Source organism: Lathyrus oleraceus, chromosome 4 (assembly GCF_024323335.1).
Source record: "Lathyrus oleraceus cultivar Zhongwan6 chromosome 4, CAAS_Psat_ZW6_1.0, whole genome shotgun sequence".
Classification (NCBI taxonomy): Eukaryota; Viridiplantae; Streptophyta; class Magnoliopsida; order Fabales; family Fabaceae; genus Lathyrus; species Lathyrus oleraceus.
This window is the reverse complement of record NC_066582.1, coordinates 257545614-257563832: the sequence shown is the minus strand read 5'-3', so window position 1 is coordinate 257563832 and position 18219 is coordinate 257545614.

The window sequence follows — 18219 nt, the reverse complement described above, 5'->3', positions numbered from 1 at the left end:
AAGAGGGCAAATTTTGAGGTGTTACAGGTGCTAATACCTTCCCCTTGCGTAACCGACTCCCTTACCCTTTCTCTTTGGTCGCGAGACCATTTCCTTTCCAGGTTTCTCTGAGCGTTTCCTTTCCCTATCTTGGGATAAATAACGCGCAGTGGCGGCTCTGTGTTGTGTTTTTATTTGAGTCCCGCCGGTTGTTTTTCGCGGATGCGTCAGCTGGCGACTCTGCTGGGGAATATCAGATGTAGACCTGTGCTGGTCCATCTTCCCTAAGCGAGTCCTTCCTAGCGTTCTAGGATGGTTTAGGTTGCTTGTGTTGTGTTATTTATTGCATTTATTATTCTAACTGTGTATATATTTGCATTAATGTCTGCATGCATCATACTATCATGTTGTTGCCGTCCTCTGTGCAGGTGGTTCCTCTGTTTGGGGTGGGTGTTCTGAGTGGGGCTAAAACCCAGGCCCGAGTGTACACCTAGGACTAGTGTGGTCTCACGTTCCTCATTTGCTAAATCAGTATGATGTTGCAACGTGACATACCACAAGCCGGACGAGGTTCATTTGATAGTGCTTTCCATTGTGGAATATTTCACTTTGGTTGAGTTACTTCATCTGAGCTGTTGACTCTGGTGACCGATCATTTCCCAGATCTTTGGTTGAGACGATCTCAGGAGAGCTACAATGGCACACCCGAAAGGGCAAACCCATTGAGTATCTCTGCCCGATTGTCGAGACTATTATCCGCCTTAGGGTGACCTGATTAGAATTTACCTGTGAGGGGAGGGTGATTCTTTCAGATGCATGTTCAGATGGTGACTCAGATGGTGACTTTTTGTTCCGTGGATCAGAGTCATATTTATAAGTCGGATTTATGGTCATTTATTGCCGAGACGCCGAAATGCTGTCCGTGGTATTTATCAGTGGGGATCCGTTTATTTCAGGATTCCCTGGGCCGATTCAGATGATTATGGGTATCTGTTCAGAGATTATCAGATGATGATGATGATGTATCTGTCTTCCGTTTATTTCGGAACCCTTGAGATGGCTTGGTGGTTACATTCTCCCTCAGATGGTTGTGATCGGTTCGGAAATCAAGGTTGTGATTCAGAGCAACAGATGATCAGATGACTTGGAGGATGGCCTAGTGCATTGCATACATCTGCATTATTCTCATTTTGCATTCATCTGCATCGAACCTATGTCTAGCCATATGGGGAGTATTATGGATTGAGATTCTGGTTGAGAGACATTATGAATTTCAGAATGTGGATGCCGGATTATTATCTGTCTCGATGAAACCAGAATCAAAGGACAAAATCTTCCTCATATGGATAGACGTTGCATTCATGCATATTAACCTGTTTGCTGTTTTGCAGGAATCATTGCTCGTGCTCGCAGAACTGTACCTTTGCACTCAACCCGTCCTCACAGATATTTCACCAGACGCAATACTCCCAGATTGATGGATCTTCCGAACACAGATATCCTTGAGCTGAAGGATAAGATGACTGAGCTGATCAACATCATGCAGGGTTTTGCAGTTGGTCGGAAAGCTTTGGCTGATAAGGTTGAGAAGCTCGAGCGGGCTTCAGCAGCGAACAGTGGGGTTAATCTGGATGGTGTCTCCAACCAGGGGCTCGGTGGATCCAGAGACGGTGGAAAAAGAGCAGTTGTGGGTATGGTGAACAACAATGCTGGTGGATTTGGTGCTGCTACTGGCGGTGGGCCCGGTCTGGGGCATAATCTGAAGGATAATCTGTTGCCTCCATTCTACGGGTTTGATGATGACAGAGAGGAAGACAGGGAAGCAGACCAGTTTTCAATGCATAATGAGCCTTTGGGTCAGTATGGTGCTCAGCCACAAAGCAAAGAAATTCAGTTACTGGCAGAGAAGGTAAGGGCTCTAGAAAGCCATGCTACTCCGGGATTTGTCAACATGTCCAACATGGGGCTGGTCGAGGGGATTGTGATCCCACAAAAGTTCAAAGCGCCCGCGTTTGACAAATACAATGGGAGTTCCTGCCCGGAAACCCATCTCCAAGCTTTCGTTCGCAAGATTTCTGCGTACACGACGGATCAGAAGCTCTGGATGTACTTCTTCCAGGACAGTTTGTCCGGAGGATCTCTGGAATGGTACACCAAGCTAAAGTCTGCTGATGTCAAGAGTTGGCAGGATCTGGGAGATGCATTCTTTAAACAGTATCAGTTCAACGCTGATATGGCTCCTAGTCGTACCCAGCTGCAGGGTATGTCTCAGAAGTCAAGTGAGGGGTTTAAAGAATATGCCCAAAGGTGGAGGGAGTTGGCTGCCAGAGTTCAACCTCCATTGGTTGATAGAGAGATGTCTGATCTCTTTATGGGTACCTTGCAAGGGGTTTTTGCTGAAAGAATGGTTGGATGCCCGGTTACCAACTTTGCTGATATTGTGGTGGCCGGAGAGAGAATTGAAAGTTGGCTGAAAATGGGGAAAATACAGGGTGGTAATGCTTCGTCATCAGGGTCGAAGAAGCCATTCGGGAACGGTCAGCGCAAGAATGAGGGTAATGCCAATGCGGTCTACGCTCAGAGAGGACCCAGTAGGGATCGTTACTTCCAGCACACCGCTGCGGTAACTATTCCTGCTGACAATCAGCCTGCACAACAGCAACAGCAACGTCAGCCATTTCAGCAGAGGTCTCAGAGGGTAGGATATCCAGTCAGGAGGAGGATGAGTGATCGACATTTTGACAGGCCGCCTGTGACATATTCTTTCCTATTGAAAAAGTTGAAAGATATGGGGCTGGTACAGTTGAGGACTTTGGCACCTATGGGACCTGATCAAAGGCCAGCCAATTTTGATGAAAATGTCAAATGTGAATTCCATTCGGGTGCTCCCGGGCACAGTGTAGAGGACTGCAAAGCTTTTAAGCACGTAGTCCAAGACCTGGTGGATTCCAAGGCTATTAATTTCGCACCATCTCCGAATGTTAATGCCAATCCCATGCCGGCACATGGTCAGGCGGTGGTGAGTGCAATTGCTGAAGATTCGGATCACGCCTGTGCAATGGGTGAAAGGACTGTCAGTGACTGCGAGTTTGATGGTTGGATAAAGCCGTGCGCACCAGGGATGGGAATCCAGACCTGGAAGGCCTAAAAAAGATCATCACTATTACTCATTCGGAAGAGTAATGATTTCTGTTTTGATTTTATTTGCATGAAAGCCATACGTGTTGCCCGACACGTAATGGTTCATTGTAAGGGCCACCTCATGTTTACATTTGCAACATTTCTGCATCATAAATAAATGGATGTTTTTCAGTCAAAAAGCGGTGTTCCCTGTTTTTCATTTATTTTTGCAGTTTAAAAACAAATAAAAATGGCAATGTTTGTTTTCATTTTTCTCTTTTTTTATTTGTCTCGTTCCGAATTCAAAAATAATTCTCCGGATCGTTGATAACAATTTGGTTACACCTCATATGACTTCGACAAACCGAGCTATCATGCCGAAGAATAAGGCGAAGAAGATTGTGATCTGCTGGGATTAACCAGGTTGTCAAAACAAGAGGAGAAGGTGATTCAGCCGCACGAGGAGCGGGTTGAGGTTGTTACTCCAAGCACCGCCGAGGTCAGGAAGGGAAAAATTGGGGCCGTTTCAGAGGCAAGCCGAGAGCAGAATGGTAGCCAGTTGAAAGAGCATGTGGATACCGTCACCTGGTCGTGTCAGGATATGCCAGGGTCGGATACCAATATCGTTGTGCACAAGCTACCATGGAAAGGAGACTGTCCTCTAAAGAAGCAGAACGCCAGTGCCTGTATCAGAGAGCCACGGTGACTTTGTTTCATGATATGATTCATCATGAAATCGAATGCTATGCTATGACATGATAGCAAAGTCCCAGACAGAAGAGGGGCATCTGGCAGATCTGGCTGACCGGGGCAAGTCGGTTGACTGGTTGAGACAATTCAAACTGAGGTTGAATTCAAGTGAGTGCACTATCAGAGTGCGATCCGGTAAGATGGTGGGGGTTCATTGTAAGAGAGGAATCGAGGTTGATCCTGCTAAAAAAAAAAAAAAAAAAAAAAAGCAATAAGAGAAATGCCTGAACCGAGAGAAAAAAGAGAGGTTCGTGGTTTTTTAGGTAGATTGAACTACATGTCATGGTTCACATCTCACCTAACGGCCACGTGGGAACCCATTCAAGAAAAAAAAAACAGATCAAACGGTCAGGTGGAATAATGATGGCCAAGGGGCATTGAAAAATAAAAGAATAACTAGCAGGAACCTCTGATTCTGATACCTTCCGTGGAAGGAGCGATTGTTAATCTGTGCTTGACGGCCTTCGAGGGGTCTACGAGGTGAAGTGGGTCAGCATGACGAGTCTCGTCGAAAAGAGCATGCAATTTACCTTAGCAAAAAGTTTACCGACTGTGAAACAATACATTCACTGTTCGAGAAAACTTGCTGTACTTTGGCATAGGCTGCTCGCCGACTGAGACAGTTTATGCTGGTTCATACCACTTTGTGGATGTCTAAGACGGATCCGATCAAGTATGGGTTTGAGAGCCAGCAATGACCGGACGGGTTGCGAAAGGGCCAATGATTTTGATTGAATACGATATTCGATATACCTCTCAGAAAGCAATCAAGGGGAGGGTGTTGTCTGATTACATCGCCCAGCAACCCGTGGAGGATTATCAACCGAGGAAGTTTGAGTTCCCTGATGAGGACATCTCGGGGTGCTCCAATCGAAAGATTGAGAGTGACCAATCCCGGAGGAGGGGCCTGACCCCGAATCCGAACGGATTCCGATGTCTGATGGGGAGGTTAAGGTGAATGAGCTTTTGTTGCCCGGATAACGTTTGAATGCACCGACGGTGCGATTGTGCAGAAAATGGTGGTAACCTACAGAGACTGGCATGAGATGTTGCCGTTTGCGTTACATGGGTATCGAACGTCGGTGCATACATCTACTGGGGCAACGCCTTTCTCGTTGGTGTATGGAATGAAGTCGTGCTACCGGTTGAGGCTCAGATTTCCTCTTTGAGAGTCCGGTTGGACGTGAAGTTGCAAGAGGCTGAATGGGTAAGGACCCGGTACGAAGAGTTGAGCCTGATTGAAGAAAAGAGGCTAGCGGCCATCTGTCATGGGCAGTTATACCAGCAGAGGATGAAGCGTGCTTTTGACAAGAAGGTGCGACCTCGGGTATCACGTAGGTGATATGGTGCTGAAAAGGATCCTTCCTCCTCAAAACGATCGAAGGGGCACATGGACACTCAGTCATGAATCCCCAGCATGGTCAAGAAGGTTTTCTCTGGCAGAGCCTTGTTGCTAACGACCATGGATGGCGAGGATTTTCCATCCCTTGTGAATGCGGACGCAGTTAAAAAATACTTCGTGTAAAAAGACCCGCTGGACAAAAAGAATAAAATAGTCCAGGCAAAAATGGGCATCCCGGCGAACCAAAAACAGAAAGAGAGGTTCGGGCAAAAGTTAGGGATAAAATGAAAAAACTGTACACCCGGCAAGTCGAAAACCTGAAAAGGCGACTTGGGCAAAAATGGGTATCCCGGTGGACTGAAAACCCGGAAGGGCGGTCCAGGCAAAAGAGGGATTGAAACGAACAACTGCGTCCAGCATGATCGTTTGCGCTTTAGTTAAAGCATCATGGATAATACCCGGTAGGGATCAGTCGGAATCGTCTTGTTCAGAAGGCAGAAAGCACGGAGAGTCTGAGGACATATGGGGTGTAACCAAGTTGGAACTCGATGAGATCACGGGTTTCACATTGCCATTAGGATAGATTTTTCCTTTTGTGTGCGATTACCTCTTTTCAGGAATTGCTTCCTTTGTATTGCTCATTTGAGCCACACTTTTTCAGTCAATAAATGCATGTTCAGTCAAATAATTTTGTTTTTGTTTTTCATTACCGCTTTGATTGCAAAAACATCCAGATATTTTTGATAAAGAATTTTGCATTTTAAGACATACAGGTCCCCTCCAATGCATGTTTGTAAGATTGAAAGCTTGAAATCTTATTCGGAAGGTTGAGTGACCCAAGTGTTGAAATCTTGACACGTCTGGGGCACGGTTTTATCTAACGATCTGTTTTGCAGGAACCGTTAGGTATTCGTCACTCACTTGCAGGTTGTGATGTGGAAGCTTGTCGACAAAAACAAATCCCCATGGGGTCCAGTCAGGGACGAATGAATGTGAAGGGAGGACGAAGAGACGTTGAGACGTACGATGATCCTTGATGATAATCAAGAAGACTCTTCAAAATCGGAAGATTGGAAAGTCTGTAAAATTCCCCGCAGAGTCTGACCAGAAACGAATGGGTAGAGAAGCGAGGAGAGACGTTGAGACGTCCGACGACCTTGAATGATATTAAGAAGACTCTTCAAAGTCGGAAGATTGAAAGTCTGTATAGTCCCCAGGAGTTCGCTCTCCGTCGAGCGCGGAGCGATTGGGAATACAAGATGATGGAGCAGAAAAGATCCAGACGAGTCTGGGAGTTCTCAAAAGTGGAAAGCTGATACGAGATTGGGAGGCGGATACCGTGGTCCGACGAATCGATGGGTGTTCTATACCTACTTTTCTCATTTCCCAGCTAGTTCCCCAAGAAGAAGTAGAGGACCAACTCCCCTGCAGATCCAAGGTCTGTGACTTTCCCAGCCGAGTCAAGATGGTTGTCCCCGGCAGGTTTAAAACGGTGTTTCCTCAGCAGCCAGGCCTGAAGATTGCTATTCCCCGAGTGGAGCGGGTTTCAATGAAATATATCTCCAGCAGTGTTCATCCTACCAGTGGATTGGACAAGTTTCCGTAGCAGGCCGGTATCTGCATCCCCAGCTGAGTGTATCCTACGTGTGGATTGCATGGGTTGTCCCCAGCGGAGTAGCATTCGTTTTCCCTAGCAGGGTCAGGATGGTTATCCCCAGCAGGTGTCAGATCGATGTTTCCCCAGTCGCCAGGCCTGGAGGTTGCTGTTTCCCAGCGGGGCTCTTTGTGAGCATTTCCCCAGTAAAGTCGTCAGGTATCTGTGAGGGTTCCCCGAAGCAGAGTTGGGATTTATATCCTCAGCAAGTCAAAGACTGTTGTATCCCCACAGAGTGTTGGTGGTTCTTATTCCCAGCATTTCCTCGAGCGGATTGGGTGCAAAGGAGGTGTTTCCCCAGCAAGGGTTACCTTTTCCCGGTAGCAGTATTATTCCCCAGCAGGGTGGAATCGGAGTATTGGCGAGTTCCTCAGCAAAGTGTCTCGTGCTTCCCAGAAGAGTCCCTTGAGGGGAATATTTTTTATGCATTCATCATGTAGAGTAAGCATAGCATGTTGCATAGAAAAAATAAATCGCGTAGCATTTCCATAATTGTGGAGCATTACGCAGAAAAAATCAATCATGCATCATATTGCAAGCATAGAGCTAGTCTCAAGCCGTGGTTACCGTTTGAGAGGTGGTTGTGCCAGAAAGCGAAGATGTTACTCTGTGGAGTTTAACATCATGACGTCAGATCAGCAATGTTCCCCAGTAGTGCGATATTGGAGGAAATGTTTCCGTCGGACAGAGATGGAAATAACATCAAAGGACGTTACGCGATCAGCGCGACTCGAGCCGTGGTTACCGTTTGGGAGGTGGTTTTATCAGACAGTGAAGGTGTTACTCCGAGGAGTCTAGCATCATGGTTTTAATCAAGGATATTCCCCAGTAGTACGATACTGGAGGGTAAGTTTCTGTCGAGCAGAAATGGGAATGTTAATCAAGAAAGTTTCGGGGTCCAAAAAGAAAAACGAGAAAGAAGATAATCCCCAGCTAAACGCGAAGTGTTTGTCTGCCAGGGTTGAATAGAGAGCAGTCGGCTCAGGGCTTGTCATCCTCAGCATGGGTCGTTGTGGCACTCCGGCCAGTTTCCGATTTCCAGATCGAAGAGGTTCTCCACCATCAGGACGAAGAACTTGTGGCACTCCGGCCAGTTTCCGATTTCCAGATCGAAGAGGTTCTCAACCATCAGGACGAAGAACTTGTGGCACTCCGGCCAGTTTCCGATTTCCAGATCGAAGAGGTTCTCCACCATCAGGACGAAGAACTTGTGGCACTCCGGCCAGTTTCCGATTTCCAGATCGAAGAGGTTCTCCACCATCAGGACGAAGAACTTGTGGCACTCCGGCCAGTTTCCGATTTCCAGATCGAAGAGGTTCTCCACCATCAGGACGAAGAACTTGTGGCACTCCGGCCAGTTTCCGATTTCCAGATCGAAGAGGTTCTCCACCATCAGGACGAAGAACTTGTGGCACTCCGGCCAGTTTTCGATTTCCAGATCGAAGAGGTTCTCAATAGTCAGGACGAAGAACTTGTGGCAATCCGGCCAGTTTCCGATTTCCAGATCGAAGAGGTTCTCCACAATCAGGACGAAGAACTTGTGGCATTCCGGCCAGTTTCCGATTTCCAGATCGAAGAGGTTCTTAACAGTCAGGACGAAGAACTTGTGGCACTCCGGCCAGCTTCCGATTTCCAGATCGAAGAGGTTCTCAACAGTCAGGACAAAGAACTTGTGGCACTCCGGCCAGTTCCGATTTCCAGATCGAAGAAGCTCACGATGATTAGATCGATGCAGCTTGCGGCAATCCGGCCAATTTCCCGGTATCCAGACCGAAGTGGTATCCAGACCGAAGTGGTATCCAGACCGAAGAGGTGTTCAGACCAAAGTGGTGTTCAGGCCAAGAAAATGAAAAAAGAAGAGAAAATTTCGGGGTTCAAGAAAATGAAAAGAGAAGAGAGAATAATAATCCCCAGCGGATAGGTGGTGTTCAGGCCATGGCTATCCCTGCGTTACCATTTATTTTGGTATCCAGGTCGACGTTGTTGTTTCGGTGATCAGGCCGGCTTTCTCCGTACCAGACGGATTTCTTGTTCAAGATTGTTTCTTCGCCGATTCTGACAGGCGTTGTTAATTATTATCCCATCAGAGTGAAAATTGTTCGTCTGTTCTTGGTATTCAATCACTCTTCATCCTGATCATCTGAAAGCCGAGGCTATTCATATCGACAGGTTCACAGTGGATTGAATAGGGGCAGCTGTAACACCTCAAAATTTGCCCTCCTCTCTTGGGACTGAGCATAACATATTACATATCATTTCTAGGTCATTAGGCATTGCATATTGCATATCATGTGGTTACATTGTGCAAGTCATCCTCACAAGTCTTGATCAGAAGATGAAGAGGTCATGGTGCAAGCTAGGGTTTCATTGGACTGGTCATTAATCATCTGAGGATGTGGAGGTCCAAATTAGGGTTTCATGATTCTCAAAGGAGATTGGTCTTCATCTTGATTTAAATGATTCATCATCATCATCATGGTTTGTCATCATCAAGTGTTGAAGCAGATTCCTTGAGATTAGGGTTTTGACCACTGGTCAACCCTAATCAGTTGCATTGGGCCAATCAGGGCATGATCAGGAGATGGGGTCTATGATGTATATGGGGGGCATTTCATGATTATATTGAGCTTATTGAGGCTAGGGTTTCATCCTTGGGCCATTTCATTTGAAGATTGGAGCTCAGATTGATCAATGCCTGGCCAAATTCATCTATCAGTTGAAAAGTCAACTGTTGTCGACTGTGCATGATTTAATGGATTTGGAGAAGGAAATGAGTTGGATACACTTCATTCATGTTGGAACAAGTGTTATTTGACATTGCAAAGCTCAAGAATGGAGAAAATCAAGTCAGGACAAGAATTGCCACAAATAGAAAGTGACTTGTAATGGAAGTTTCCAAAAATGGAAAGTTTTTGACCTCAAAATTACATGTCCAAGGAAGCTTCAAATGAAAATTTGTTCAACATGAGAGTTGTAGATCTTGGTCTCACCTTTCCAAAAAGTTCAAGAACTTGAAAATCCCATGTATGGTTGGCAAGTTATGGTCCATTCAATTTCAAAAATGACCCATAATCAGAGGGGCATAACTTCCACATGGAGTGTCCAAATTGGATGATCTTTTTATGCACAAACTCCATTTGACATGTACTTTCATGGTGCATAATTGGAATTCATCAAAAATGGTCAATGCAAAAAGTCAATTTTCAAGTGTACAGTTAAAAATCCAAGGGCAAAATGGTCCAACTTGTGAAATAATGGGAATTTTGGAATGAGGATTTTTGCAACACCTCACAAATGCTATTTGAAAATTGTTGGGATCATCATAACAGGTCAAGGTGCAATGGTTGAAGAATTCACTTTTGAAATGAACTTGAAAAATGAACAAAGTGCCATGGCATGGTGAAAATCAAAATTACATGGCTAATGAAGATGGGACAAGTTGCAACAGCTCATGACAGATATTTAGAGCATGTGTGAGCTGGCAATGAGCTGTCACAGAGCCCATATGAAAATACCATTTTGCCCTTGCCTTTGAAAGTGACATTTTGCTAATCATATTTCATTTTGCTAATTAAGGTGATTAAGGCTTGATTAATTGGAGATATATATTCCTAATCATAACTAACTTCTAACAGAATCATCAATCACAAGAAATCACAACCTCTTTTCCCTCCAATTTCTCAAAATCTCTCAAGAACACATCAAGCAAAACTCCATCAATCTCTTCCAATTCTCCATCAATTTGTGTAATTCTTTTTGATCCAATCTCCATTCATCTTCCTCTGGATCTGTTTTGGAAAAGCAACCTCAAAGGACTTCAAATTCGCAACTGTCCAAGTGATGTGCATCCATGGCTTTTGAAGAATTCGTGCATTAGAAGCAAATTCAATCGAACCTGAGCACTTCATTCAACTTCTTGAAGTTCATGCTTCATCTGTTTTGGATCAAGGAGCTTCAAAAGCACACGAATCATCACTGCAATCTCAAGGTACTTCAAAATCGAATCTCATGAATTGATGAATTGCTATATGCCTTTTGTAGACTGTTTAACATAGAATGCAATGCTAGTTGTGGTTTGTGGAATGGTGGAACATAGATCGAGTTATCTTGAATTTTAGTTTGGATGTTAAAACTTAAAATGCTCGATTCATAGAATTTAGGAAGAACTGGACAAAATCATGTGCATATTCATAATCCTGACATCGAGACCTTTCCAACGAGTATTAGTTTGTAAATTTTCATTGAGTTTTGAGGTTTGAGTGTTCTTGAGCAAATCTGGAAAACGATGATGAAGATGATAGATTTTCTGGAAAATCTCTGCGTTTGATCCGTTTGATTTCCTTGCCGTTTTCAAATTCTGTTTGGCGCCAAGATCTGGCCAATTACACGCTGCCAGCGCAATTAGTGAAACGCGCGTTTTGACCATTGGACTCGATAATTACCATATTGCCACTGAATCTAATTAATTTATTAATACATCTAAATAATTATTTCATTTAATTAATCAAACTTAGAAAATTCATAGAAAAATAATGGAAAATCAGAAAATTATGAGGTTTTTTTTGATAGCTCCCATTTTTCCTCGAGTTTTTTATGAGCATGATTTTAGAAGTTGTGCATGATGGAAAGTTGACTTTGCTTAGGGATGTTTTGACCTATGTCATTTTGTTGTACATGTTGCCATTTTCAATGTGAAATACTCATACCTTAAAAGAAATTCTTGAAATTTTTTGTGGTGATTCTAGACATGTTGCTGGTGATTTACATGTAAAGTTCATGATTTTTGGATACCTGTGGAGTGAGATATGATTTTTTGAACTTAGGTGTGACAATTTGTGTCACACCTAGCTAGGTCATCTTCATGAAATTATTTGCCTAGCCTATGCTTGTTGAAATGGAGTGAAATTTTACATGAATGATTATGGATATGTTGAGATGCTATGTGAATTTTTCTGGATTTTTATGTGGCATTTTCAATTTGATTGATATTTTTCATCTCTGTTGGTTAATTGTGCAAGCTTGTATGACACATGTTTGTAAATCTTGTGTGAAATCCTCATATTGTTTTGGATGAGTGTGAAATTTGGTATGCTGGTTGTAGACACATTGTAGGAAATCCCTGTTTTGGTCCCATTCATTTCTTAAATGTTCTCACTGACTTATGAATTTTTGAAATGAATGCTTGTGTTGATACCTTGAATTGGCATGAATAATCTTGTCTGGATTTCTTGATTTTCATTGCCCTAGTTCCTTTTGTCCAATTGAGCTAAAAATTGACATGCTATACCTTGAATATGTCCTATTTAGGTGTGAATTATTTGAGGATTTTTGGAATTGTTTTGATATGCTTTTGATTGAATTCATTCTGTTTGGACATTGGATGTTGCATTTGACTTAGTTTGTACCATATTGTGCATGAAATGAGATTGGTAAATGATATGAGTATGGGATCAATTGCATTTGCTTTCTATTTGTGTTAATTTGGTTTTGGTTGAGAATCCCTTGCTGTTTAGATTTTTTTCTCCCTTTTGGACCCTAGGCTTGGCCTAGTGGTCCAGTTTCTCACATTTGGTTTGACTTTTCAGGATGAAATGCACAAAGCTTAAGGAGAATGCTTCAAGTCAATTAAATTGAGATTGTTGGATGTTGAGAACTAATTTGACTTTGTTTTGTAGGTTGTGAAGCTTGAGCTTGAGCTTATAGCTTGCACTTATGTGCATTAACCTGTGTTGCTTAATCTGTATAGTCTGACTGATTAACATTTGCTGTTTATGGTTGTTTGTCTGAGTACTGATGATACTTGATTGATTTCAGGTACATTTAGTCGCTTACAGTTCTTTAAGAACTTGCTTGCTGCTGCTTGGTTTTTAAACCACTTGAGGTAGGACTTCTATTCTTCATGTAGTCTGGAGACCCGGTCTGTTATTTGGCCGGGCAAACTGTCTGAAGTCCTCCTTAAGAGGCGATGTTTGTGATTGTTTAATATTGTGCCTAAGCAGGTGAAGTCCTCTATGAGGCAATTGGTGGAAGCCAAGGGATATGCAATCTATCCCCCACTATTCTGTGAGTCGTCCCTCTGCTCACACGGCTGTGTGTTGATGCATTGGGACACAAACCCAAGATCTTGTGCTGTTGCACAATCGAGTCAAAGTCTTTGAGCGTAGAAAGGTCCCTCCATTCTGGACCCACGCTCCTTTGTCTGAAGCTCTCCCTGGTCAGGGATAAGAGCTGTGAGGTCTCATCCTCACTTCACCTTTCATCTGCTTCACCTTAGCCTCGTAATGGCAAGGTTAAGAGCGAATAATACCCTTGTACAGATGACCTGCTTCGGCAGTCAAACCCATTGTTTGAGCCTCACTTGATTGGTTATAGTGTGTGCTTTGTGAATATTTGTTTGACATGTTTGTTTGAATTGTTTGGATTGATTGTATGCTTGTATGCTTGTTTTCCTGGATAGGATTAGCTTGCAGTTGTGCAAGTAGGTAGAAACCTCAACGTAGGGTAATGATGCATGACAACACTAGGCTCGAGTGCAGCTCCCTGGTAGTGTGTCTTCCCTGGGTTTCTGGCTAGAGTTTTTTTCCCTTTGAGGGGGAACTACATCGCCCTGATCCTCGTTCCAGACGAGGTATGTAGGCAGGAGGTCGTGCGAGACCTCTCCGGGCACTTTTTTTCTTTTTGTGTGTGTTTACTTGTCATCTGATTGTGTTTGTTTGGTTCGGATGCTGACATAAGCCCAGTGATTGGCTGTCGGGCTCCACGTTTGCCCTTATGAGTGTGTTTTGGTTCGGATGCCAACGTAATTCCATCGAGTGGTTGTCGGGCTCCATGTTTGCCATCTGTTTGTGCGTTTTGTGTTGTTTGGCGTGCGTAAGCCGAACTACAGTGGCTCTGATTCTCGTTCCAGACGAGATATGTAGGCATAGGATGCGATGTCCTATCGAGCTCCTTTCTCTTAACCCCACCTGCGTTCCCTGTGTGTGTGTGTGATGTTTAGCAACCTTTTCTTTATTTTAGAACGTGGATCCCGTCGAGTACGACGGACGTGAGGGGTGCTAATACCTTCCCCTTGCGTAACCGACTCCCTTACCCTTTCTCTTTGGTCGCGAGACCATTTCCTTTCCAGGTTTCTCTGAGCGTTTCCTTTCCCTATCTTGGGATAAATAACGCGCAGTGGCGGCTCTGTGTTGTGTTTTTATTTGAGTCCCGCCGGTTGTTTTTCGCGGATGCGTCAATACCCCCTAAGTAGCATACGTTTGTGATCTCACCTAACTTGCCTCAGGAAGATTAACCAAATAGAGAAAGAGAGAGAGAGAGAGAGAGAGAGAGAGAGAGAGAGAGAGAGAGAGAGAGAGAGAGAGAGAGAGAAAAGGCACCAAATTGAGGTAATAAATTTAAAATACAATTTCATATCACTCTTATTCCTCATATACTAATTTAAGCGTTGGAGTGCTAACTCTGCAGATCATCAGACTCCACCACGTTGGAGGCTACGATCTGCCACCATCATCGTTTAACTTCTCATCTCTAGTTCCAGAAAGGAACAATGGTGTCGTCTGTGGGAATCGACTTTTGATTCCTATGATTTCCATGAATTCGTATTCACTCTCAAACTTTTGTAGTTTGTAACTCTTTCTGATCACTAGAGAAAGTGTTCGCAACTAAAAGCGAGAATTTGTCGTGTTCTGATTCGACTTAGCATAATTTCAGTCTCATTTCCTAAAGATTTTAGTATTCTCAATTCTTACTTTCATCGGAGATGGATGGATCTAAGGATGCCATATTTTCTGTTGCACGAGAAGTTTTTGGTGCTACCATAGCAATAAGTAATCATCTGCCTCTTCCTCTACCATAAAATGTCATAGATAATGGAGAATTAGTTTTACTACATCCAAATATAATCTGGTCTTTACAAATGGCTAGATATATTCAAGTTAATCCAGTAGAAACTTTTGTTCCACTTCTAGTTACACAACATGAGGCTTTACCTGTCCTTCATACTGTACAAGCAAACCTCGGCGTGCAAGGCACCAACGAGATGTTAACAAATGTGTTTAACATCGTTTGACAACAAAACTCACATGCTATTGAAGAAAGGCTTCAACGCCTTAAAGATAGTATACTTAATGCTCCCTCCCAAGAAATACAAATGGGAGAAGAGTATTCTTAAGAGATAAATAGTACTCTTCCTTGGATCATATCTAATAAAGGGAAATAAAACAATACTTCAAAAATACTAAAAACTCCTAAATCACATGTCGTCGAAGTTGAAAAGGTCATGCTTTTGATCCATATCATCCCTAAAATTTTGATTATGCCTCCTCTAAATAGTGCTCATCTTTGCCCTTCAGTTTTCCAAGGATTGGTCTTGCTCTCTAAAATTTGTCTCTATTGCTTCAACTATTAGAAATTGCTCCTTGAGTTTCTAAACTGGCATGTAATCTCTATGTTTATAATATAAAGTCTGGAAATTCGGTCCAAATTTGGGGGGTGCACAGTAAATTTTAGGTGTCAGTTCATTGGCCTGACCCGTCTTGTCAAGAGCGTACTCCTCAAGCCTTTGTAAACATTCAGGTGCGTGTTGTTGTGGTTGTGCTTGTGCTTCAGGTTGATGGATTTTAGGATGGTAGAACTGCTCCTGCTCTTTTTGTTGTGCTTCATCTGGGCCCTCTTCATTGAGTTATTGTATGGTAAGTCTTGTCATGATGGTTCTTCTGATTGGTACCATAAGGATTAATGTCATATCCTCAGGGTGAACTAGAACTCCAACGAACCTACATAATTTATTAATAATACAAAAATGGCCACAAGTTCATTATGGTGCGTCAACCATGTACTTAATATTGTCAACGATCAGTTTCCCCACATCAATGTCTTCCTGATTTAGGATAGACATCAGTGCATGACACTGTTTCACAATGAACTTTGATTGGTTGGAAGTGGATTCTAAGGTTTTCACAACAAATGATGTCCATTCCCTTGGTATAACATGTATATGGCTTGTCTTAAGCCTTAATGATTTTCCATTTACAATCACCCATTCTACCCTTGGTTAGAAAATTTTGTTTATCATCTCCTCACACCTTTTCTTAGTGATAATGAGGTTCCTTATCCTTTTTACCTTACACTCAATGGGAGGTTGTATATGAAGAATAGAATTAATAGGAGAGGAAATATAATTAATACTCTTACCTCTCACATAGGATGTGTAATTGTTGCGAGGGTGCAAGGCATCATTTTCATACAACTCTAGTCCAATGGATTGGTTAGTTTTTTGGATCATGCTATTGAGACTCATCCAACCTCTTTCTTCAAGCATGGTGACTAATGTCCTCATACCCTTATAAGTTGTGAACATTAAAATCTCTTTCTTTTACTACTTTTAACTCTTTTCCTTTTAGGTATTTCTCGATATGATGTTCGATGGAGAATCAGTAGTCTGGAAAGACTATGGCTTCTTGAGTATGAGGGTTTGCAGTTGAAGTAGATGCTTGAGAAAGTCGACTTATTTTAGGGTCCATAGCTTTGCATGCAGTTAAAACAAGAAAAACACAAACAAATAACAAGAGAAAATGAGTATTAGGTAAGTAGAAAGGAGTAGAAGAGGTAGGTGTATTGACAAAAATCCAAAGATTTCCTTTTTATAGGTATTGGTTACGCCCCATCATGTCATGTTATAGGGTATCACGACACGATACCTAACGGTACTCCTATAACAATCAATCTAAGGTCTTTCTGGAAACACCTTTCTTAACGGTCATAATGCACCTACGATGTATACATTGCGCCGTGATGTGAGGCTAACACGCCCATAACGCGCACGTGTTGATTCCATAACCTTTCTTTACTTTTCTCTTCTACTTTTTCATGTTATCTCTTTCTAACTTAATTCTTCTTCGATCTTGTATAAAAACTTCTTCTTTTCTAATAACATGCTATAAAATTAACAAACGATTAACTACAAAATGAAATTAATGATAATTTAAAATGCACAAAATTATAAATTGGGATAAAAATAAAATCTGATGGGTTGCCTCCCATTAAGTGCTTCTTTAGGGTCATTAGCTTGATTCTTTCGTCTAAGGATCTGAGAGCATCAAAGATGCCTTCTTCAATGCGGTTTCACTTCCTGAAAAAGTTTTCAACTTTTCTCTTTTCATAATAAAGGTGTAGGAATCATCTGGATCTTTTATTTCGACCGCACTATTTGCAAGGACCTTAGTAACAAGAAATGGACCCTGTCCTTTAGTCTTGAACATACCTAGAAAGTGTTTCAAGTGAGATTTATAGAGCATAACCTTTTATCCTACCTATAATTATTTCCTTACCCGGTTCTTACCATCATACCTATTTGATCTTCCTTTTGTCAACTATATCTTGTAACACTAGGAGTCTTATTGGTGGTGCTTTAGTGCTTAAAACACGTTGAAGAGAACCTTTTAATTGTTAAGCCTCAATATTAACTCCCCCGTTGATAGATCAATAAGAGTTTTACATGTTGCCAAGAATGACCTTCCGAGAATTAATGGTGTTTATGAATCCTCATACATGACTAGAATCACAAAGTCTGTTGGAAATACTAAGTCATAAACTCTCACAAAAATATCTTCAAGAACCCCATAAGGGTATGTGATCGATCTATCTGCTAATGTTAGCGTCATATGAGTCAGTTTTGGTCACCATATTTTAAACTTCCTCATCATGGACAATGACATCATATTGATGCTAGATCTTAAATCACATAGAGCATTGTTAATAGTTAGTGAATCAATATAAGAAGGAATAGTGAATCTACCTAGATCAGTTAGTTTGGGAGGAAGATTCCTCTGGATGATGGCACTGCACTCATCCATTAAATTGATATTTTCATCATCTTTTAACTTACGATTTCCCGATAAGAGCTCTTTCATGAACTTAGCATAAATAGGCATATGTTCAACAACTTCACAAAAATAAAGTTGACTTGTATTTTCTTCTCATCTCCGTGAACTTTTTGAATTGGTTACCTTTTGTCTCCTTCTGTCTCCTTCTGAGGTTTCTTCTTTAGAATGGGGTAAGGTGGCTTAATGTAATCAGGTAGCTCAGGATTTGGTTCATTCAGCATTTACTCTTTGGTTGTTTGGAGGTGTGAGTTATTATTGATGAATTGATCAAATGTGTATCATCTAACTTCCTTATCACTAGAATCATCACTTTTTTCTCCCTCGGGATCTTTCTTGACCTCCTTCTTAACTACTACCTCTTTTTCACAACCTCACTAGATTCTTTCTTTTCCTTATTCCCCTTTGAGTTTGAAAGTACCACTCTATTTCCCAACTTATTTTTCAGGTTGTCTATGGTGTTACCGATAAATCTCCCGCTCGAGCTAGCTTGT